The 23,812-nt window shown below is 40.3% G+C and overlaps 1 long non-coding RNA gene across 1 annotated transcript; it reads right to left on the reverse strand.

Annotated features, from left to right (window-relative positions):
• Nucleotides 1-3,382: 3,382 nt before the first annotated feature.
• Nucleotides 3,383-12,930, reverse strand: LOC133368437 (uncharacterized). Its single transcript, XR_009758640.1, has 4 exons — nucleotides 12,760-12,930; nucleotides 7,704-7,789; nucleotides 6,144-6,245; nucleotides 3,383-4,531 (listed from the first exon to the last, which is right to left on the reverse strand). It is a non-coding gene; the product is annotated as an uncharacterized LOC133368437 (long non-coding RNA).
• Between the last annotated feature and the right edge of the window lie 10,882 nt (nucleotides 12,931-23,812).

Here is a 23,812-nt window from a genome sequence, read left to right on the forward strand (position 1 = left end):
AGATGTTGGCCAAGCAGCAGCAGCAGCAAAGCAGGCAGATGGCTCTCCCTCCCTGGGCGGTGATGGTCCTCTTCCCTTGCAGGCAGTGGGTCTCCCAAGCCCCCTCAGCCAGCCAGCTTATATATCCCCTCCAGAGAAGGGACAGGTGGAACAGTATCAGGCACAGCTGGCTGAGTACCTGGAGCCTGGTCCTGTAAGGTGCCCACGTGCAGAGCAGGAGCCCAAGAAGGAGAGAGCAGAGATGTTGGCCAAGCAGCAGCAGCAAAGCAGGCAGATGGCTCTCCCTCCCTGGGCGGTGATGGTCCTCTTCCCTTGCAGGCACTGGATAGAGACAAATCAGTGAGAGGAGTGGTGGTGCCACTTCTGAACCCAGGACTGTGTCTTTCATGATTGGGGCTGAGGGAGAAGAAAGCAGGAGAGCAGTTGATAACACAAATATTCTGGCATTGGTAATCCAATTAGGGCACGTGTGCAGTTGTTGCACACTTTCAGCCCCAATTTCACTTTGTGGAGAGGTGGAACCTGTACCAATGTGGTTAATCAAAAGCAGAAGAAAATTTGATTAAGCAAATCCCTGCTTTTATGAAAGCCAAGATACTTAAATAAACTTTGTGTGAATGTCTGAGTCCCCACACTAGTGGAATACTGGAGAAACGTGTGGAACATCCTGCTACAGTATTCAGAACTGCCCATATGGTGTGGAAGACTCCTTTTTCTAACATTTTGGCTTCTTGTTTTTCCTCACCTGTCATATCTTTTTCTCTGAGCGACAGGATTGGTTTTATTTTTTTAAAAAAGAAACTCTGGAGATCTTTAGGCAATAAGTGTTATCCATGCTACTGTTGTGACAGCAACCAGAATTGCTTCTGAACCAAAGCAATACACTTTACAGTTTAGTTAGGTGCTATACGCAAAACTGGAATGCTTAAGTATCCACAGCATGTTTACAAGGGAGGAGGATGGGGAGAAAACCAAAACTTGGCCCTCCCCCATGACTTCGTTGGCCACTGTCCCATAGCAGCTCTACCAGTTTAGTGGGCACCAGCCACTACTGTTCAGAAGTAACTCCCATGATGTTCAGTTGGACTTACCCCCCCCCCGGTAAGGGAGGTATAGGATTGCAGCCTGAATCAGCTTCTGAGATATGTCCCTGCCATAAGCACTGTGTTTGACAGTGAAAGGAAAACCCTGGTGCCTGCCTACTCACAAGACTTTGCTAGCCTGGACTAGAGAACAGGAATGCAGGGGATATTGCAAGTTTGAGTTCTTAACATGAAATAATTGCTCACTATTGATGAGGCTGGCCCTGGTGAGCCAAATTTGGTTGTGTCCACACTGCAGAGTAGAAGCTTGTGTATGTAAAGGCACTGATTATGCTCATCAGCATACACCACCACCAACCCTGCCAAAGCAAAGGGTCCCAGAGAGAGAGAAATGATTTATTTGGCTACATTTTGAAAGTGCCTTTTTGTTGAATACAAACAATGTTTCATTATCTGACTTTTTTAAATATGGCCATGATTTTAATGTTGTATTTTGATGTACACTTAAGCTTAGCTTTGTTTTAAACTGAAAATGAGATTGAAATAATAAATATTATTTATGTATTTATTCTTTTGATGTCTAGCTCATCCATCATTGGTTCATGATCCCATAACAGATTGTAACAATAACATTAAAATACTAGGGGGGCTCCCCCCACTTCCAGGACTCGCAAATGCGCACACATACAAGTGTGTGCGCACACACACACGGACTCCCAAGCAGGTCACCTCCCCCCAAATGGGTTGCCAAACTTTCCTCTCTTCTCCCCTTTAGACCTCCTGTGAGGAGGAGGGAGGTGGCTAGCTGAGGCAAGCAACACAGAGCAGTGGGGAGTGGCTGGGGCAGCACCTCAGCAACTGTCCTCTCCTGCTGCTTCCCTCCACCTTGCCTTCCGCCACTGAGGCCGTCAGTGGGGTGGGGGGGCAGCAACAGCAGAGCAGGACAGTTGATAAAGAGCTACCCCAGGCTGTCCTGACTATTCCTCCATGGCTTGCCTGGGCTGCCTCACTCCCCCACCTTGCTTGCTTGCTTCATGCCCACCTCGCTTGACCTCTGGTCTGCCATCCTCGCTTGCTTCAAGCCTGCTGCCCCCCTGCTCCCATGGAGCGTTCCCATGGAATGCTGCCATCATGCTGTGTGATGGCATGACAGACAGTGTACAAAAATATTGTATGTATAGAAAAACCATTTAAAATGTATCGTATCAAAATACAGCACTACTGCAGACAACTGACCCAGTTTCAGCTGACGGCCCCAGGTCAACCCCCTTCAAAAGCCTGAGTGAATAAATTTGCCTTTAACTGTCCCTTAATTTTTTTTTAAATAATACATGTTTATACAGTAAGTTGAATAACAATATAAGATTGAAAAACTTACAATAAAGGCACCATCCATCCATTAAGAGGAAGGAAATTCCATAAACAGGATGCCACCACACAGAAGGTCCTGCCTTTTGTCACTGCACAGTGAGAATCCTGTAATGCCAGGACAACAAGAAGCCCCCCCCCCATAGATCTTAGTGCAGGGCAGGCTGGTATTGGGAGAGGTGCTTCAAGTATTTGGGTCTCAAATTTTTTACAGCTTTATAAGTTAACATTAATACCTTGAATTGGTAACATTAATACCTTGAATTAATAGTGTTTAAGCCACCAGTGCAGCTTCTTCAGAATCTGTGTTAATATGACTCCGACTCACAGAGCCACTCAGAATTCTGATGGCAGTGTTCTGCACTACGTGCAGTTTCTAAACAATCTACAAGGATTGCTCCACGTACATGCATTATTACACAATAATCTAATTGGGAGGTTGCCGGTGCATGGATTTCTGTGGTAAGGCTATCATGGTCTAGAACAGTCACAGCTGGCAAACCAGCCATAGCTGAAAATAGACAAGGAGAAAGGCCAAGTGGCAATTTGCCCAATGATGAAACTGCAGCTGCTTCAGAGCCAAGCAGAAGTCCCCCAGTGCTACTCTTTGGAAACAAGTAGGAGCAGCTCACAATATCATTGTGCACCTGACTCCCAACTCACAAAGCCAGTTCAGGAGGAATACCATAGCTGATGCTGTCAAAAGCTGCTAAGAGATGAAGGAGGATCAACAGGAGAATGCCCCTGTTATTTCATTTATACACCACTCTCTCTAAGGAAACATGGAGCTGCTGACATATAACAACATATCCAGATTTTACACTGAATGCTCTTAACAAACCAAATGAATTAATTCTTTTCCTGTAACAGAGCCTGAATAATGATGCATTCATATTCTTTTTTTTTTAATAATTTTTATTCAAATTTTTCAAAAGACAAACAAAACAAAGACAAACAACAAAAACATAACTATACAAAAAAATAAGTTGACTTCTGATTTGTCGCAGATCAGCTATAAGTATATAATATATATCAAACCTGTCCCTTAATATATACATACAGGATCACTTTTCTCCATAGGCTATCTTAGTTAATCGTCAAATCCCAATATCATCATTTTATTTTGATCTTTCAACAAAAAGTCTAAGAGAGGCTTCCATTCCTTAAGAAATGTGTCTGTCGATTTTTCTCTAAGTAAACATGTCAATTTATCCATCTCTACTAAGTCCATTAATTTCAATAGCCATTCTTCCGTTGTTGGTGTTGATTCCATTTTCCACTTTTGTGCATATAATAATCTTGCTGCTGTAATCATCTATAATATTATTCTTCCATATTTCTTTTCTATTTGTTTATCCATAAAACCCAATAAAAAAAATTCTGGTTTTGACTGAATATTTATCTTTAGAATTTTTTGCATCATCCTACCTATCTGTGCCCAAAATGATTTTGCCTTTTTACACAGCCACCACATATGATAACATGATCCTTCTTGTTGTTTACATTTCCAACAAACATTAGAAACATTACTATACATTTTTGACAACTTTTCTGGAGTCATGTACCAACGATACATCATTTTATAGAAATTTTCTTTAAGATTATAGCATAATGTAAATCTCAAGCCTTTTTTCCACATGTTTTCCCATTGATCCATTTGTATGTTATAACCAAAATTTTTTGCCCACTTTACCATACACTCTTTTACTTGTTCTTCTTCCATATCCATTTTCAGCAAGAGTTTATACATTTTCGCAATTGTATTTTCATCATTTGTACACAAACCTATTTCAAAATCAGATCTACTTATTTCAAACCCATACATTTTCTTGTCCATTTTATCTTTCTAACAATTGTAAATAGGCAAACCATTGAGAACTATATCCTTCCTTTATCAGTTGTTCTTTCTCTTTCATTATATATTCTCCATGTACATTTTCTAATAGTTCTTGATAAGTTAACCATTTCTCTTTTCCAGCCATTTCTGTTCTGTAAAACGCTTCTTGACTTGAGACACATAATGGTATTTTCGAATAGAACCTTGGTTTATATCTATTCCATATTTTCAACAGAGATGCATTCATATTCTTAATATGTATGTGGTAGATGCCTGTGTAGCCCTAAAGGGATGAGAAATTGATTGTTAATAAGATTAAATAACAAAAAACAAGATAACACTAACACAATGATTGACATAAACTCCTAGCCTCTGTGGAGAATACTGATGAAATATTTATCCTGCTGTTACTGAGGGAAAAAATCAAACTAATGAGCAAGCTATCTAACAATAATATATAGCACTCCAAATGCTCATAACACTTCACATGTATGACTAGTAATTACAAGAAGGTAGATCAGTATTATCCCATCTAGTAGATGAGAGGCTCAGTCTGAGAGAATACTGGCTTGCTTAAAACTGCTTTGTATAGGGATAGCCAATGTAGTGTGCTCCAGATGTTGGACTCCCATTGTCCCTGACCATTGACCATGCTGACTGGGGCTGATGGAAGTTGTAGCAACATCTGGAGAGCACCACATTGGCTATCCCAGCTTAGTTTATAGCACAAGCAAAATTTGAATTAGAGACTTCCTGGTTTATGGCTCCATCTCTTAGCTGCTATGCCCTCCAGATGTTGCTGGACTATAACTCCCACCATCTCTGACCATTGGCCTTGCTGGCTGGGGCTTAATGCAGTTGTAGTCCAATAACAGCTGGAGGGCCACAGGTTCTCCACTCCTGCCATAAATGGACATACTACACTGATTTGCAAGTAGCAGGATAATCCTGTAATTGAGATGTGCTGGATAAGGGGCAACAGGATATGGTGGAAGCTAGGGATATAAGAAAGCATTGTTTTCAGTTCTGCCTTGTGTTTGCCACAATGCAGCGCTGTTTCTGTTCTACTGCAGTTCATCTTCCACCAAAAATGGTGTTATTTGTCTCCACTGTTGCAAAATTATGTTCCTTCTGTAATTTACATAATTAAATACATAAGTTACAAAAGTTACATTGTTATTACATTATTCGGAAAGAGGAAATAAGGAAAGCTGGGAATAGTGGCTTGTTTCTCTAGGCTCATTGGGTTCAATAGTGTCCAGGTCAGTCTCTGAAGTTAGTCGGGCTTTCACTGACTCACCCTCCTTAAAAATGTTTAGTAAATAGTCCTTAAAGCGTTCTAGTCTGAGCAGAATATCTAATTGATGCTGAGGGGGGAGCGTAGCAAAGGAGCGAAAGACTGAAGCCTCATCTCCATTAGGGAAACCCTCAGACATACTTTGGGATGAAGAGTTAGCGTGGGAATCATCCTGAAGACTCCAATGACTTGGGGGAAAGGAGGAAATATCTAACTTTGAATGAGAAGCATTCGGAGAATTATCTAGGTGGATAGAATTATTATAGGACCTACTTTCCAGCCTCAGGCCTCCTTTAGGACGACTTTGACCGAGAGGAGAATGTAAAAGACTGGAAAAGGAAACTCCAGAACCGACTGAAATAATAGGGGAGGAAGGGATTAGAGGGCTAATTGTCAATTTTCTTAATTCCTGCTCGTTTTAGACTTTGCTTTTATGTATGTACTCGGGTCTTTGACCGCATAATAAATTTGATTTGACATTATTCCACCCTATTTAATTCAAAACAAAGGAAACACAATGCAAATTGTGGGGGGACATAATCAATTACAGATTGCTTGCAGACTGAAAGCAACAACAGCTATTACCAACTGTACTCACTGGATTTGTGTCTGTTCTGGACCTGGATGAATAAACGAACATCAGTAATTTCCATTCCTGTTTCTGTTTTCATCAGAACCAACATCTCTAGTGGAAGCTGCACTACAGTGGTGAAACACCAGCACAATGCCATTATGACAGTTACATTGGCAGAGCACCCTAGATACACTGTTCAGCCGTTCTGCTGGTGAAGATCCACCGACAGAATTGCTAAAATGGCACTGAGTCAAGGGCAGGATGAGGAAGAGCATATACCATATATTTCACTCCTAATGATGGAACTGCACATCAGTGCCAGACATGGCACAAGAACCCCCCCCCAACACACACTGATTTCAATGGGTGGGAGAATTTAAAAATTAACTGTTCACATAGGAAGCTGCCATACACTGAGTCAGACTGTTCGTCCATTTAGCTCAGTACTGTCTACACTGACTGGCAGTGTCTCTCCAGGTTTCAAGACATGGTGATCTACCTCCTTCATGACATGGAAAATCCAGATCGTCATCCCATCAACTTCTATTTGTCCCAAGAGAAAAGCCAATGGCAGCTTTCTTCCCTGGACAAATAGCAGCTGGAGGAACCACAATCCTGATCAGGACTGAGGGGAAGAGATTAAAGCTCCCTCCCTCCACACAGCAGTCCTGGTCAGATCAGGGTCCCTACAACTGATATTTAGTAAAGCATGCAAGGACCAGTCACATGATTAATGTTTTAGCATCTGGTTTGGCCCTAGGAAGTCATCCTAATCTTAACACCAAATGAGTGCAAATTAACTAGGCATTAATGACTTATTTTAAATGTTTTTAAAGTTTTTTTAAAAATATTAATATTTACTATAATTAAAGAACTTTAAACATATCTAGCAACCTCAGTTTAGGCTCTGGTATGTTTGCATCCATTCTTCCTTACGCTGTGTACTCTTAAGTCCTCTCTGCATAAAATTCTTAATTACAGGCCTAGCCCTAGAGCTAATACCCCAACATGTTTTAAAAGTTGAATCACGTTCCTAAGAAAGGACAGCAGCGTGCCTGAGAAGTAGCTTGTCAATAGAGAATAATATCTTTGCAATTGTTACAATCTCTCTAAAGGTAAATTAAGCAGAAAAATGTGATGTGAAATTAAAATAACAACATCTAGTTTGATGGCAGATAATTTAATGGAAACTGAAGGTCGGCAACGGCTGAGACCACCTGCTTTGTGCCCTACTCCTCAGAGTGTTTTCTCTTTCTACTGATGTTCATTGGCTTTGGCACAAAATGGATTTCAGTGGCTGGCTGTCAGTATACAATTAGGATCATCTAACTCTGAGAAGCCTGATGCAATTTCAATTACTTCCATTGGAAGAGGTGTTTCTGACATTAATTGTTTGCACATGACTAACAGTATACTCCAGTGTATCTTTATTTTGCAGCAAGTCCCACTGTTTTCAGTGGGGCTTGCTCTTACAGGTAAGTATGCTGTGCAGAGGATCGCAGCTAAGGCTGTGCAGACATGCATCTTTCTAAATGGATGGGCTGCAGGGCTGCTTGGTTTCAACGATAAGATGTTCCAGCTTACTTGGCAATTGCACACATTGAACAGAAAGATCTGGTACATCTAAATTCAAGCCCAACTCTCTGGAGCAGATTTTGAGGGCAGGGGAGCTGCAAGGGAGAGAAGAGGAAGGATAAGTTATGTTACACAAGCAGACATCTGTTGTGTGAGCACAAAGGCAGCATATCACTCTATAATTTTAATAGCAATGCAAAACACCTCACCACAATGAGGAAGACTGATCAGGTGATCTGTGTGTCTGCTCAGGCTGCAGTTAATGAGTAACTTCATTACTCATTCCCTTCCTTCTTAAGCAGTGCTGGGTTTAGACTTGGTGAGGCCCTAAGCTATATAAAGCTTGGAGGCCCTTTGTTAAAAAAATTACACCATACATATATATCTATACAGTACACATAAAATTTTAAAAGCCCCCCAAAAAAATTCTGAAATTTTTGAGGCCCCTGCGGATTGTGAGGCCCTAAGCTGTAGCTTGTTTAGCTTATGCCTAAATCCGGCACTGCTCTTAAGGTTCTTATCTTGGACTTGGACTAGACTTGGACCAGACAGCCTTCAAACAGAGGACTTCTTCAAATACAGGACTGTCCTCTGGACATATAATTTAGCATATGCAAATTGGTGTCCTTTTTTGTCCTCTATTTTGGTGATGCATTTCCTCTTTTGGTGAGGGATGTGTAAGTGGCCACTCTATCCTCTTCTCTGATATCTGGGGTGCTTCCAACAGGGGCTTAATTGGCAGAAGGGACACTAAGATATTATATACGGGTTGTTGGCAAGAAGGGTTTTATTTACTTATTGGATTTGGCACAAAAAGAGTAAATCCAGATAGTGGGGTGGGAATATGGGTTGGCATTTGTGTAGATGCTGTAAAAAACTTGAATGCATGAACAGCTGTGATCCCTATGATGTCGTGTGAGTGTTGCAAAAAAACTGCCTGCATAAATAGCAACAATCCGACTATAAACCCATGTCTGGAAGCAGCTCTAGTTTCCTAGGTGCATCGGATTTTTGGTATGGAGGATCAGTCAATCATGTGAGCCCCATGTGCAGCCTGGATTGGTCCAGACCAGACATAAGTTTATAATTTCAGTGAGTTCCAGGGCTGTTTATTGAGAGTTGCTCTTGATTTGTTTGCACAAAGTGGAGGTTGTCATTGAACATTCATCCTGATTTGCTTGCATGGAGGTTCTTCCTGTCAGTCAGTCGTTTACCCGCACTTTTTAGTGCATATCCCATCACTTTTCTAACTTCAAAAAAATCTGTAAATAAAGATATCACAAGGGCATATGGCATGGAAGATGTTTGCAGAACATGCTGGCAACTATGTGTCCCACTGAAACACTAATGTTAACTAGGAACAAAAAGAGATAAAATTTCAGCTGATATTTTAGATAACAGCTGAAAGAAGAATGCTATCAGAGACATGAAAAGGCTTATTCTAAACTCTTCCTAAAAACACTATTGTGGTTCTAATTCTAATGAGATAAACTAATGTGATTGAGGGCATCAAACTAGGGGTATTGCAATAATGCACAGTATGCCAGCAAACAAAAATGAAGGCCATTCACCCACTGAATTACATCACGTATCCAAATGAAGACACAGACTGGAAATATTGCCAATGGTTACAGGAAAAGGTTAAGTCAATGTTTGTTCATTGTTACAATTCTACAGATGTCCTTAGGGAAGACAATTCAGATATTTGAAAGTTGAAAGTAAACAGAAAAAGGTCTCAGGATCAAACTAAGTGATTATGAGAGATCCAGTTTTGGAATGGATTTACCTTGTTTTAAAAAAGACTAGATCTAGTACCTTTGGGTTAGAGAGACATAGCACTGGGGAAGAGTTTCCTTTTCCAGTCTTTTACATTCTCCTCTCGGTCAAAGTCGTCCTAAAGGAGGCCTGAGGCTGGAAAGTAGGTCCTATAATAATTCTATCCACCTAGATAATTCTCCGAATGCTTCTCATTCAAAGTTAGATATTTCCTCCTTTCCCCCAAGTCATTGGAGTCTTCAGGATGATTCCCACGCTAACTCTTCATCCCAAAGTATGTCTGAGGGTTTCCCTAATGGAGATGAGGCTTCAGTCTTTCGCTCCTTTGCTACGCTCCCCCCTCAGCATCAATTAGATATTCTGCTCAGACTAGAACGCTTTAAGGACTATTTACTAAACATTTTTAAGGAGGGTGAGTCAGTGAAAGCCCGACTAACTTCAGAGACTGACCTGGACACTATTGAACCCAATGAGCCTAGAGAAACAAGCCACTATTCCCAGCTTTCCTTATTTCCTCTTTCCGAATAATGTAATAACAATGTAACTTTTGTAACTTATGTATTTAATTATGTAAATTACAGAAGGAACATAATTTTGCAACAGTGGAGACAAAAACCATGTTACCAAATTCTTGCAAGCTACACAGCAAGCGGATTGGACTGTGAAAGACCAACCCAAATGGTGTTTGCATTCTGACAAATTTGTAGGGCAGTCCAATATCTCAGAGAGGAGGTCAGGTCTCCTGCTCCCCTGATGCATTCACTATAGCTGCCCAATTTCCCTGCTTTTTAAAGTTTGATAGAAATATCTGTGGGCTATAGGTACGTTCTTAAACCGCAAGGTTTTTTGCCTATTAGTGAATTTCCCTGCTTTTTAATCTGGGAGGTAAGAAATGGGATCCTGTCCAAGTTTGCTGAGAATGGGTTGATCATTTGCATGCTTATTGAGTTCAGTGGGATTTACTCCCCTGCAATCATGCTTAGGATAGGGGAAACTGACCACAGGGGATGAGGGGAGGAAACACAGAGGGGAGGACTGGGATGGGAGCAGGCAGGACAGGGAGGGGAGAAGGACAGGTTTGATCATTTGCATGTTTATTGAATTCAGTGTGATTTAATCCCTTGCAGTCATGCTTAGGACAGGTAAAACTGACCAGGGGGGGAGGGAGGGAGGGCTGGAGTGGGCAGGGGAGGAGGAAGAAGGAAGAGGGGAGGGGAGGAGGAAGGTAGAGGAGGGGAAGGAGAGGAAAAAGCAGGTCTGATCATTTGCATGCTTATTGAGTTCAATGGGATTTACTCCTATGCAATCATGGTTAGGATAGGAAAAACTGACCATGGGGGAGAAGGAGGGGGAGGGGGAAGGACCGTATTGGAGGGGGCAAAGGAAGGGGGAGGGGAGGGCAGGTTTGATCATTTGCATGCTTATAGAGTTCAATGGTATTTACTTCCATGCAATCATGCTTAAGATAGGTAAAACTGACCATGGGGAGGAGGAAGGGGAGGGATTGGAAGGAGTTGGGGATGGGGAGGGAGGGGCAAAGAAAGGGGGAGGAAAGAGGGAAGAGGGAGGGAATAGGAGGAAGGAGAAGGGAGGATGGGTTTGATTGTTTGCATACTTTTTGAGTTCAATGGGATTTATTTCTGTGCAATCATGTTTGAAAATGGAAATGGACTGCCTTCAAGTTGATCCCCACCTATGGCGACCCTATGAATAGGGTTTTCATGGTAAGTGGTATTCAGAGGTGGTTTTACCATTGCCTTCCTCTGAGGCTGAGAGGCAATGACTGGCCCAAGGTCGCCCAGTGAGCTTCATGGCTGTGTGGGGATTTGAATCCTAGTCTCCCAGGTCGTAGTCCAGCAGTCTAACCATTACACCGCACTGACTCTCAATAGAAAGTACCCATGTTTCTGGGCAGATGAGCATCTAATTTTATAGAATAGCACTTATACACCACAGGAGCTGTTATTGGACAACAACTGGTCCCCTGAATGAGCCACCGAGATATTTTATTTGAAAGTAGGTTTAAAATATGCATTGGAAATACTTGTAGCAAAAAAGTTTTAATACACTGTTGAGATTTGGGCAGAGAAAACTGGCTAGATTCTAGAGTGAGGGCCTACTTTCAGGTGATGTTAAATATGTAATTAGCAATCCTGGTGTGTGTGTGTGTGTGTTTTAAATTAGTACCAGGCATGAGGGGGTAGATGTTATCAAGATCACAATGCAATTAGCGTTGATGCCAATGTGAGTTTTCCCCCCTAAAGTTAATTTTTGCTGGGGAGGGGAAGAGGGAAAACTTAAACCTCCTCTCTTTATGTACTGCACTCTTAATAAAAATCCCCTCCACCTGATCATGACTGACATTTAATTTAAAACATCGGCAATAACAACAATATGGTTACTAATAACTTTCAACCTTGAGCTACAGTCTCCTGGTGGTATTTCCGTTGACAACTAACAGGTCCAGGCAGTAAGAACTAGCTATACTTGAATGTAACATCCACTTCGAACAACAACGGGTGATACCTCCAACAGCAGGTACTGTTGCGGCTAGAGGTACTATGCTGTTAGAGGTACTATAGATAGAAGACCAAAGAGTCATCACATTTACAAAAGAATTGGATAAAGAGACAATGCACTCATTTTATTAGAAAATGTTTGATTACAGATCAGTGTACAGGCAACGAAGCAGCATATATCACTCCCTTAGAAGTTAGGTGCATGCAGAAGATGTTTTTGACGAACTGTAGTAGGAAGCAGCATATAATAAGGCATGCAAGTCCTTTTAGGGAAGGTGGGTGGCAGGTCAAGGTCAAGGTCCAATTAATAAGTTTCAAGAAGGGACGATTGGGGCAAAGCCAGTCTCGCCTTGTGTGAGGCCAGTGAACCGGGCCAGTCATCAGGGAATTTTTAAAGGAATTGTTCCTGAGTGTACTTTTATTATTATTATTATTCAAATAACTTGCACATGGAAAAACTCTCTACCATGTACAAGCCCTGACATTTGGATTGAGGCAAAAGGGGTTCAAACTAAAAAAGAGAGAGAGAGAATGAATATACCAGTTACTAGCCTAGCAAAATTCTTACTAGCCTGCCCACCCACCAGTAAATACATTAATTGAAAAGCAGAATAATAATAATAATCTCTAAAACTCTAATTTCAGAATATAGAAAAAAACTAGTTAAAAACGCAACTGTTGTGGTCAGGCCCGCCCTTAGCATGTGCGGGGCCCGGGGCAAAAGCATAGTTGGGCCTCCCCCACAACCTATTAAATACAAATATGATTACCTTCACTTCAGGGAATAGGCCTCTAGTCAACCTGTTCCATATCCATTTCTTATTCATTCTTGCCTTTGTTCGAGGCTGTTATCTCAGCGCATACTGTGAAAGTTTTGGTGTTTAACTTGTGAAAGTTGTGAGTGCGAGTGTGTCAACAGGGGGGTTCGTTTGGTTTTGTGTCCAGTTCTCCCCCCTTCTTCCTTCACCTTGCATTTTCTGTTTTCCTTGCAGTTTACTCTTTAACTTCTGTTGCTGTGAGAGCGTGTGTTCTGACTGGGGGGGTTGTTTGGTTTTGCTTCCAGTTGTTTTCCCCTCCTTTTTCCCCTTTGAATTTTCTTTTGAGATAGTTTTGAGCTGGTTGGGGCAGTTGTTAAATCCCCCCCCCGGTTCCTATTCTTTTTTGTCTTGCTTTATTTTTGGGGATTGCGGGGCTGTTTGTACCACCTCTGCTTCTTGTTTCCCCCCCTATTCATTTTGCCCCAGGGGGACAGCGGCGGTGACTTCCTCCTTTTCTGAGCCATTACTTCACCCAGTGCCGGATTTAGGCATAAGCTAAACAAGCTACAGCTTAGGGCCTCACAATCCGCAGGGGCCTCAAAAAATTTCAGAATTTTTTTGGGGGGCTTTTAAAATTTTATGTGTACTGAATATATATATGGTGTAATATTTTTTAACAAAGGGCCTCCAAGCTTTATATAGCTTAGGGCCTCACCAAGTCTAAATCCGGCACTGTCTTCACCCACCAACTGAGGCTTTGTTCTTCACACGGCTATCTCTCCTTGCAGCTGGCCGGCAGGAGCACGCTGCAGCGAGCCATATCTTCGCTGCAGCAGAAGGAAGTCTGCTGCGGCGATGACTTTGATCTTTGCGGAGGCGGCTCTCTCCCCCTGCGGCTTGCTGTTGCAGCCGCCAGGAGCTCGCTGGGGTGGCTCTGTGCTGGTGGCGGCAGCACACTTGGATTGCCAAGCGCGGGACCCCCCCAAAGCATGGGGCCCAGGGCAACTGCCCCACTTCCCGGTGCCTAGGGGCAGCTCTGGTTGTGGTATTACAAAAATATATTTGGGGGTAATTTTTGTTTTACAATAACTTAAAGAAGGTATTTAAAAAACTGCATAGCACACAATAAAAACTAAAAACACTGAATCCTGTAATGCCAGAACTTTAAGATCACAGAAGAATTGGACAGGGATTAGACAGGGATAGAAAGAAAATATTTGTTATTTCATTATTATATTTTATAACAAAAGAGCAGTGCTTTACCTTTCTGCAAAGGAGGTTTTTCCTCTTACCCCTGCCCCCGCCTCAACATCTGTCTATTATTGTATGCTTTGCAGTTTCTTACAATACATTTTTAAAAAGATTAATTCTTGCCCATAAGCTCCCTATCTCTGTTCCTTAAAATCCCATCATAAAGCCATAAAACCAAATTACAAATTTAATGAAGATTGTATCCTAAAATATTACCAACAGGCAGACAAAATGGAAGACATGGGTTCCATGGTTGTTAGGAGCTGTCAAAGCCTATTTTACCTTGTCATTCCTACTCTTCTCTTTACCAACCCTGCACAAGGATATTACATCTTAACAGAACTGGATTCCACATTATAGAGTGGGGTGAGGAACCTGTGGACCTCCAAATGTTGTTGGACTCCAACAACACAAATTCCAGCCACCATGTTAATGGTCAAGAATGACAGGAACTGTAATCCAGCAAGATCTGGAGGACTGCCAGTTCCCCACTCCTTTTATAGAGGGAATGTAGGTGAATTTGATGCAGAAGAAATTGTTCCCCAGTGGAGCAGCCAGAATTCACTTAAAGTAGAGATGGCTTCCAGATGTTATTGGACTACAAGGCCCATCATCCCTGATCATTGGCCACTCTGGCTGGGCTGATGAGAGTTGCAATCAAACAACATCTGGAGAGCCACAGGATAGCCACATCTAATTTAAGGGCTACTGAACTGTTTACTCCTTAAAGTCAATTTTTAATGCCGCAGCTGCCATATTAATTAATTTCAACAAAATCTATGTGGTTCCAAGGAGTCTGTAGCTTTACACAGAAGATCAGGAGAGAACACGATTTGGCCATGTGGTCTTATCATTTATTGCCCAGTATATGGTTGCTTCCAAATGGAGTGGGAGGTCCCAGGTGGGAGGTCATTCAGGTATCACAAATGGGTTGTTAGCAATAGATTTTCTGTGTGTGTGTTTAACTTACTAGATTTTTTGCATAATGCATTTATATAAATCTATACTGCAACCACATTTGGAATACTGTGTATAGTTCTGGTCATCATACTTCAAAAATATGAATAGAAACAGAACATAGAAAAATATATTGTATAGTTGAAAAGGGATAAGAAAAGAGCAACCAAAATAATCAGGAGGCTGGAGCAACTCCCCTAAGAAGAAAGATTACAATATTTGGAGCTTTGAAAAAGGCGACTAGGCATGTGGAGGTAACAGCAGACTTTTATGATCCTAAGTAATTATGATGTTGACAGTTTTATTTTCAATCCCTTTCCTAATGATCCTTAACTTAGAATTCATGGTTTTCACACCACCTGCATTCTGGGTTGACATTTTAATCAAGCTATCCACCAGAATCCCAATGGTTTGTATTCAATACAGTGAGTAGTGGAAAAGACCACCTCCTGTCAAGCTGCTACGCCCCGCCCCTTTTGAGTTTGATTTATGACATCAGCGGATATCCCTCCCCGGAAATCACACCCCGGAAGTTCCAGTCCCCCAATGACTTACTAGATATCCTGCCATCCAGAAGCCCCACCCCTGATGTCCCACCCCAGAAACGGAAGCCATGTGACCCCCCCGTGAGCATGTGGTCCCCCACTGGACCAAAGGGTGTATTTTTTACTCAAAATGGGGTCCTGGATTGCTCCTATAGGGGCATGTGACCCCTCTATGAGCATGTGGTCTCTAGGGGACCAATCTGAAGAGGTTTACTTTCCTAAGGTCAAAATAGGGTGCCGGAAAGGGACCCTCTCCAGATTATCCCAATAGGGACAAGTGACCCCTCTACAGCTATTTCACACAATCACGGACCAATAAGGCAAGGTTTTGAAGGAGTGCATTTTGCATGCCCAGACATGTTCTCAGGATTGAACATGGAAGCAGCAAGAGTAGCATTGGGGCTAGTAGGTTTTGCCTATCTTCCAGCAGCTTTGAAAATGCACTCAAAAATGTTGGTAAAGCCTAGGAGTTTATCGTTCCCACCAGCAGGTATGAAAATTAGCCATGGAAAGGAAGAGTCTGCACTTTCAGAAAAAAAGGTTCTGTTTCAACAGCAAGCTTACCTGTAGTGGTGTTTACTGCCGGACAAGATCCAGAACTTGAAACCGCATTCCAGGTGAACCCTGGTTCGACACAGAGTGTGAATGAAGACATTCTAAAATATATATTACATACCTGGGGAGGTGGGGAGTTTTGGGGGAGTGAACCCTCTATTTCAGGAGGCATAAAAGCAGAGTAAAACACTAAGAAGAAAACATGTTATGGCATGGCTTTTCAGACCATCGCATAAGCTAGCCAGAATCCATTTTAAAAGAAACAAGACTATTGTGTTTGATATTGATGCCCAATGGCAGGCTGATTTAGTAGATATGCAACAATTTTCTAAGCACAACAAGAACTATAGATACATTGTAAGTGTTATTAAGAAGAGAAGTTACAAAACGTTTTTTACATGTGTCAATGAAACTTCTAAATAAAACGCTCTATTTGGAAACATAGTGTCTTTTCCCCTCTTTAAATAAAATAAAGCTCTAAATATTTGACTCCTCCAATGGAACACCATGGATAGCTTCTCCTAGGCATTAATTCAATCAGGGGAGATGGCCAGTGGGTTACATTTTAAACAGAAAACATCACATTAAATAAAATACATAAGTTTCCAGTACCTAATAATGCACATTATATTTAGGAGGTTGTATAGTAGGTTGTAACAGACATTATCAGAATATATCTACAGGGTCTGGTTTTTTAAATTTCCTGTTAGGTAAATCTTTGTAAAAATAAAATAGAGGGTTGCCTGAAAGCTGCAGCTAAAGCAGCCCCCCCTTGCAGCATGCCTGTCATATGTAGGTTTTAAGACTGTAGAATTGTATTAGATGCAAAAGAACTTTAAACGCCACCACATTCTCAAAAATGAAAGAGATTTAATAATTCTAATTAGTAAAAGCAGAGAATTCTGAAAATAAGCATTGGAGCAGCTTCCCATGCCAGTCTGGCTTTAATGCCAAAAGTAAATAAAATATATTGGATGCTGACCTTGAGCAGCTTCCTGGGGCTTAAGCCTATTTAGATAGCTTTTCCTAGGCCGTAATTCAATCAGGGGAGATGACCAGTGGGTTACAGTTTAAATCTTTCTCTTTTACCTGGCAACTGTGAGTACCCTCTGCTTCTGTTCTCCTAGCAGAAATTACTATTCTTTAAAAGTTTAAAATTACTATTCTTTAAAAGTTTCAAAGTAGGAGGCTGTTTCTGGCCTTTTTAAAAACAAACAAACAAGCTTTTCCATAGAAAATGTACCAGAATCTGTTCCTCAGAGCAAACACTCTCTAATCTTCTAGAAGGTAATTTGTTTATTTAATAAATACTTGTTTGTATAAAGAAATCCTCAAAAGCCACATGGTCTAAAGAGAGTTGCATAAAATGAGTAAAGGAGACCTTCAGAATGTTTTTGGGATTGTACTTTTATTTCTCAACTAGAAAAGGTTAGGAATTTAAACAGGGAATATTCACCATTTCACTAATAATCCATTTGGAGATTCAGTCATAGGGCCCACATGGCGTATTCTAAATTGGTTTCTGGAATTCTAAAGTGCAAGTTCAGGCTTTAAAGGTTTCTCTTTTTTTTCATATCACTTTGAGAATTAGTGAGAGTATGATGGCCCTGCTGCAGAATTAATGAATTGCACTTCCTGACTATTACTACCAACAAAGAATTTTGTTGGAAAAATATCTTAAGAGATAGGGCTGTCGCCTGATTTAGGAAACCTTGATTAGTACTATGTGTTGGCTTCTACTAAAAACAACTCCTAACCCAAATAATGAACATATTAGGCGTATTTTTATCTCATTCACATACTTTTATATATATATATATAAAAGTATGTGACTGATTAAATACATTGTGACAACTTGTATAAAACTTAAATTGTGATTGTGTAGACAGTACCAAGCAAATAGATTATATGAGACAACAGTCCACTACAAAACAACAATTTTTATCATTGCACATACACCATACACTCTTTCTAGTTTAATTTTGTGTGGCAAACCATGTTAAGCCATTCTGTTATAGTTGGGATGGTTAGGGGTTTCTATTTGGCAGCAATCAATCTGCCATTCATAACATATTACCAACTATTCCAGTTCTTAATTTGTCTATCTTTTTAGTTATACATCCCAATGTGATTACTTCAGGGTGCTGTGTGAGTTTATATCGAACAATATTTATCCAGAGAGCCTTAGTTTTAAAACATTTCTGTTATATATGTTAAAAATCCTCTTTTTCCTTCCTGCATCTTCAGCAGTTTGAGTTACTCAAACAGTAAATCTATTGTATGTTGTCCGATATTTAATACCACTAGTATAATAATAATAATAATATGGGTTAGTATTATAATATGGTTTTTTGTGATACTTATATTGGGTGAAAACAGCCAGGATTGATGTGAAAATCAATGTTCATGGATTATCAGTAAGATGTTTCCGCTAGTGTCACTTTGCTGTATATAATATTGAATATGTATATACTACAGTAGGGCCCCACTCATACGGCGGATTACGTTCCAGACCCCAGCCTAAAAGTGAAGCCTGCTGAAAAGCAGAACTCATTCAATAGAATGGTGCTCGACACCCGAAAAATGCCATAAAAGTGGAACAAGTGCCATATGAGTGGGGCCTTACGCTAACTGAAAGCCCCCGTATTAGTGGAACACTGAAAAGCACGCTGCCGAAAAGCGGGGCCCTACTGTATAATTCTTTTATTGGTTTGCAAATAGCAAAGAGCACATAGCTATCCAAAACAGAATTTTCATTTAAAAATGTGCATAGCAACGAAGTAAGGAAATTAAGGTTTCCTTTGAATCTAGAGTCTCTGTTGTAAATTTGCAAATCATGTGTTTAATAGAAAAGTCCATGGAAAATGTACAGCTTGCAGTATGTAGTCCTGTCCACTATAAATGGTGGCTGTTCTGTCTAGAGAATATGCTCTTAAATTATGTACAGTCCACTTATTATGGGAGCCTTCTGTTCTTGGAGTATGTTCTTTTTAAGCAATTCCTTGACTAGTGTACACTTTCAGCTTTTTTCAGAATGAAACTAATATAAGCTCATAGTTTATATCTGTAACTTTTATCTTTCAATAAAAAAGTTAATTTAAAAGCTACCATTGGAAACATTTTACTTCCCTGTATGTTGAATGTATGGATGTGAAAGCTGGACAGTGAAAAAAGCGGATAAGAAAAAAATCAACTCATTTGAAATGCGGTGTTGGAGGAGAGCTTTGTGCATACCATGGACTGCGAAAAAGACAAATAATTGGGTGTTAGAACAAATTAAACCAGAGCTGCCACTAGAAGCCAAAATGATGAAACTGAGGTTATCATACTTTGGACACATCATGAGAAGACATGATTCACTAGAAAAGACAATAATGCTGGGAAAAACAGAAGGGAGTAGAGAAAGAGGAAGGCCAAACAATTGATTCCATAAAGGAAGCCACAGACCTGAACTTACAAGATCTGAACAGGGTGGTTCATGACAGATGCTCTTGGAGGTCACTCAGTCATAGGGTCACCATAAGTCGTAATCGACTTGAAGGCAGATAACACCAACAACATGTTAGGCCTAGAAAGTCTTTTAAAAGTTTGTTTTTACAGGGTTAGATGAAAAGGTATCTAGAAGAAGCAGAAAGGCACATTAATTTGCACAAGAAAGGTCACAGTCCTTGCTGACTCCCCCCCATCTGCAGCCTCCACACGGTACCTTGTACCATTTCTAATGACACTCCCTCCCGTTCAAGATTGGGTTTTCATGGGCACAGTGGGAAACAGGGAATATGAAAGGCCCATTCCATGAGAGTTTTGTTCTGCTCACCAGTCTAAGGATCCAAGGTACTAAGTGGGACACATCAGTACTGAAACATGCAGTTCTATGCCTTTTTAATAATAACGTCTTACTGACTACAAGTTGCCACTGTGACATTTACTAGGAGCTTGTTTCCTACAACAAAGCTTTCTATATCTCCATGTTGAAAATTTCTTTTGTGTTGGAGGCCCTGTGTTGGAGAATGCAAGGTGCTTTCAAGCTCTTACTTTAGCTCCTAAATAGCAGTTAAATAAGTGAGAAAATCCATGGGTTTATAACCCCAGAACTCTTACTTTATTTTAATCTCTGAATTTCTCGTTAATTTTACTTTTGTATTGCTACAGGTTTACAAAGTTTTGGTCTCTGCTGGCAATAATGAATGGTTCGTCTTCAGACGATATGCTGAATTTGATCAACTTTATACTACAGTAAGTAAAGGGTATCAAGATGAAATTGGATCAGGGAATGCCCCTGGGCTGCCCTCCGCCAACACAACTGTGTTGGTAATGCATCATAAACAGGAAGTTACCTATACTCCAAAGTTAAACAACCTATGTGTTTCATATCTTTCAGCTAAGGAAACAATTTCCCACAATGAACTTGAAGATTCCTGCTGAAAGAATATTTGGAGATAATTTTGATCCAGGTAAATCACAGGTCTTCTCTTTTTACTCTTATTTTGTTTTTAAATAAGTTATTTCTAAAGCCTACTAAATGGTAAGAGCTAGATTCCACAGGCCAAAAGTGAATGTGCTTTTTTCTTGCTTTGTTTCCTCTGTGCAACGTCTCCTATTGTGAGCGCAGCAGGATCTTTTGCTGGAGTTGCCCGCACATCACCCCGAAAGCATGTATAAATCTACCCTTAACCCAATGGCACACACACAGAAAGGAAAAATAAAGAGTGGTTTTATTAAGAGAAGAAACAAGAGAAAATATTATAGTGTACAATGACAATTAATATGTAAACAGTGTCTAACTATTATTCATGCGTTTTGTAGTGCTAGGTAGACTAAACTTATGCACACTTTCACATCAAGCTCATCCACACAGAAAGAAAGAAACCCAGAAGTTGTGTATACCTTTCCTGGAGAGTTGCTAGACGTCTAAGGCTGAGAGAGAGACTTTTGTATCTAGCCCAATAAGCCAAAGCTCTGCCCTCATGTAACCAGTGCTAGATTTGAAAGATCACCCAAATCCTTAGCTCTGAAGTTCTGCAGATTGTCCCGAAGATGCTGGACAGCACTGGTAAGAAAAGCAGTTGTTGGAGCCCTCCAGAAGAGGAACTGCTGACTCCTTTAAACCCCTCATGTTTTATACCTTTTTCTAACTAAACTGACCCCAATGTAAACCCAGTGTAAATGTGACCAGGAAGATATGGACGTGACAGATAAGAACAATGAAAGAGTTTAGGAGTACTGGTGAAGGAATCTGGTTTTTTGGTAACATAAACAATTCATTCCTGGGGGGAGGGAAGTCCTTGTGGTTCTGCTTGCATAACATTTTTGTGCCAGCCAAACGTTTCCACGATTTTTTGAGAAACCATTTGCTGCTTTGGCATTACTTGAAAAGTACGCTGACCACTTCTTTACCTTAACATGCTTCACTGGTACGTGCCCATCTGCCTCCTGTCTTCACCAGAATAGGCCCATTTTCTTTCTGTTTGGGTGAGCTTGATATGAAAGTGTGCATAAGTTTAGTCTATCTAGCACTACAAAATGAATGAATGAGTAATAGACACTGTTTACATATTAATTGTAATTGTACACTACAATATTTTCTCTTGTCACGGTCCCGTTAGTGCATGGCAATGGGACTTTCCTGCTCCTCCCCCGTGCACCCTTTAAATCTGTTCTAGGAGTTCCCCCAACTCCCCTATCAGCATCTGGGGAGGGGGGAGTCCAATTGCGCTGATGGTAATCCTTGTGCTGATGGGACACATTAGTTAAATAATGTTCAATACCTTTTTCTTGGTGAGCTCAGACCTTATTTGTGTATATGTGAATGAAAGTTAGGATTTGTTTGCTCCAACATGCATCACTTTACACTTGCTTACATTGAACTGCATTTGCCATTTTAATTCCCATTCATCCAGTGTGGAGAGATCCTTTTGGAATTCTTCACAATCCCCTTTTGTTTTTACCATGCTGAATAAATGAATCATCAACAAATCATTCATACGATTATTTTAAAAAATGCAGAAGTTTGACTTTGTGGATCAAAATTCAACAGAATTCTACAGAAGACTATACTTTTCTGTATCACCCCATATTTCTCAAATTTTGAGCTTTCTGGTTGTTTTCAAATAGCCTCTCTATCTTTTTAAGACCTCGCATGCAAAGGAGTCTCTTAAGGAATCTAGAATAGTACCAGAACCAATTAAACCTCAAGTTTTATTTGGTTGGAGAATATGGGACCAGGGTTTTTTATTATCCTTTCTTTGAAATGAAAGGGGGGAAATTGTGCAGTACTAAGATTTTGGATGCTATTACTCTAAGCAGATATCTGTGAAAGAATGGCCTGTGTAATTCCTTCATATGGCTAGTGACTCATGTGATTGTCAAATGTGTGTCTCTAAATGCCTCCAGCATACTATGTGGCATCATCATTATGTTACGGGACATTGCACCCTGTCATTTCCTTTCTTACAAATGGATGAATGTATAACGTGAGTCTTAATGGCTTTTTCCTAGGTAACATGTTGTTCGCTTATTGAATTCTGCCTCCAAGGCCTCATTTTGATTTGTTATCAATAAACTTTTTTTTTTTGCCAAGATGGACAAATGAGTGTCATACTGGAATTCTAGGCAGATCTGAACAACCACATATTTTTTACAGAGTTATTCCTAGGACTGAACCTTTTTAATGTGGATGAAGCATAATTTTTCTGATGAAACCTCTGACAGCAATAGTCCTCAGGTTGTCAATTTACAGATGATGAACTTCAGCCATTAATTAAAACAAGAACTCTCTGAGTTAATCATCTCACAGGCTGGAGGCAGGCAACATTTATAATAAGTTTCTCTTCCAAGACTCCAATCTTCTTGAAAATACTTCCTTTGCAGAAACACATGTCCCCTTGTCTTTAATAGTTATATAGGGTATTTCAATTTCTAACATGCAGTATGATACCAGTATCCCCATTAAATTCAAAAAATGAGAAAAAACTTTAATAGCAACAGAATTGGCATATTCAGTGACTCTCAAGAGATTTCCTAAGAAGCTGTTGCATGATCCACTGCAAAAGCTCATTCAAAAGCCTACAGAACAACACATCATCCTTTGATTCTTCATTTCTCATGCTGGGAAAAGGCTCATATTGTCCCTTTGACAATGTAATTTTTATATTGTGCCATTTTTCACAGCTTTTTCTAGGGATTGTCCATAAAGTATAATACATACTTTTGAAAACAACAATAGAGGCATAGATAGAAAATAAACCAAGGTAATGAATTTCAGTGCAGTCATGGTGTGTCAGTGGTTAAGAAGAGGAATAAAATTGGTGCTGAAATACATAAAAAATAAACTTTTAAAAATGTATCAATAGATTTTATTTTTTATTTTTAAGGAGGAGGATGAAAGCATCACATTCATTATCCAGCAAGGTGATGGAGTTTGTCTCTTGATAAATGGTATGTTCCCAGTTCTGTGGACTAGTTAAACTATGAAAAAAGTCCAAATCATGAAGAACAGAGCTTTTCTTCGTATAGGAGTGGGCAAAGTTCAGTCTTGTTGGATCTACTTAAAAAAAGAAAGAATCCTGAGATCTACAGATGCAGAAGACATACTGGTAAAATTGAAGAACAGGGTGCCTCTGAGAATATTCTGAACCAAGGAAATTGTGTTCAGTACCACATTTATTTATTTATTTATTTATTTGACTTATTAGTCGCTTATCTGGCTGAATTGTCAGCCACTCTAAGCGACGTACAAAGCAGAACATGCAAACATC

Source organism: Rhineura floridana, chromosome 1 (assembly GCF_030035675.1).
Source record: "Rhineura floridana isolate rRhiFlo1 chromosome 1, rRhiFlo1.hap2, whole genome shotgun sequence".
Classification (NCBI taxonomy): domain Eukaryota; kingdom Metazoa; phylum Chordata; class Lepidosauria; order Squamata; family Rhineuridae; genus Rhineura; species Rhineura floridana.